Genomic DNA, 1,788 nt, shown 5'->3' on the forward strand with positions numbered 1-1,788 from the left:
GAACCAAGATATATAGTGCTAAACCTAAAAAAAAAGTATTTAAACCTCCCACCTTCTTGAAAACTACAGGGGGATCAGAAAATGAAAGCTATAAATAATGAATTATTTAATTGGTCAGAAAGTTAAACTTTTTATAAGACAAAAAGCATAGTAGCTACTAAGTATAAAAATTGAAATGCAAACCTAGGTTTTCTCTGGCTCTAACAGCCACAGCCTTTTCTACTATATCATGTAATTGAGATGTTAAAAAATTTTCTTTAACTTTTTTTTTTATTTATTTTTGAGACGGGAGAGACAGAGCATGAACAGGGGAGGGGCAGAGAGAGAGGGAGACACAGAATCTGAAACAGACTCCAGGCTCTGAGCTGTCAGCACAGAGCCGGACGCGGGGCTCCAACTCGCGGACCGCGAGATCATGACCTGAGCTGAAGTCGGATGCTTAACCGACTGAGCCACCCAGACGCCCTAATTGAGATTTTAAAACTGGGTTTCTCCTTGAACAAGAAGTTCCTGAAGTTTTAAGCTCTGCCTTGAATTTCCAGAGTACTCAAGAAAGAGCATTGAATAGAAGTTCCTTAGGCAGGCAACCAGAGGCCTTTGTAATTTTAGCTATGGAATAGGGAGAAAAAAGACTTGAGATGGTCTTCTCAGTAGTTTGATTATACAATTCATTATTCAGTAGAGTCTGTAAGAGTGAAAGTGAGACTATTAATAATTATACCTTAGACTACACATAAAATTCCCCAAGCTGTGCCAAACTATAACTAAAAGTCACTCTATAGATCATTTAAGGCAATATTTTGCTGACTTCTAATCAAAGCCAGATCATACTAACATAGAGTGAACTATTTTTAATATTGCAGCTCCAAGGAATTAATATTTTTTGTCCCATTTTGTCATTCCTCTGAAAGCCTTGGCCTCTCAGGAGAGTAAGGGATGGAGAAAGGCTTCTTAGAAAGGATTAACAGAATTCACTGTCTCATCCTGTTTTATGGGAAAAATTAACAAGTGTAAAGAAGTACACAATCTTGGAAGCTTATACACACTCTGCACCAGGCAGGTCTGATGGAGGTCACAGTGGTACCAGGTGGACTCTAGATCACAATGCTTGAGTGGAAATTTTCATCCTAAAAGGTGTAATATTAATAACACCAGGATAGTGTCATTACATGGATGACTTCTTTTAAATTTCATGGAACTTTGACTACCATAAGGTCTCAGTGTATCAAGAATGACATGTAATCTTGAAATTTTGATTTGTAGGAGATGCCACGAGGCATTGCGAACTTGACATTCTGACCAACATCGTCCCTCACCATCTCCTGTCTCGTATTATTCCAGGTTTGCCACTGCACATAGATTCAAGGGTTACATAAACTTGAGAAGTTTTTGTTCAGATATAGAGATTTAGTAAACAGTAATGTAATTCTGGAAAATCTTTCATAAATATAAAACATTACCATGTGTAGATTCAAGGACAAATATATGATACTTCAATTGGTGTCTTATATCACATACAGTCTCTGAATTGGATTGGAAAGTAGGAAATTAAATATGTGATAATCCTCACTATCAGTCTACATTTTGTGAGTTATCAGTGATTCTGTGAGTCAATGTATTAGTTTTTACAAATATTCTTTGAATGTGAGCATCATCTAAGTCTTACACGCAGAATAATAGACCATCTGTCCTGTATCCTTTGGTAACATAACTTGTTCTTGCTTCTGCACTGAAAAAAAGTATCCATATAAAAGTGATCAATTTTAGCTGTTATTACATTGATTTTTT

Source organism: Puma concolor, chromosome B1 (genome assembly GCF_028749965.1).
Source record: "Puma concolor isolate L17-30 chromosome B1, mPumCon1.1.hap2, whole genome shotgun sequence".
Taxonomy (NCBI): Eukaryota; Metazoa; Chordata; class Mammalia; order Carnivora; family Felidae; genus Puma; species Puma concolor.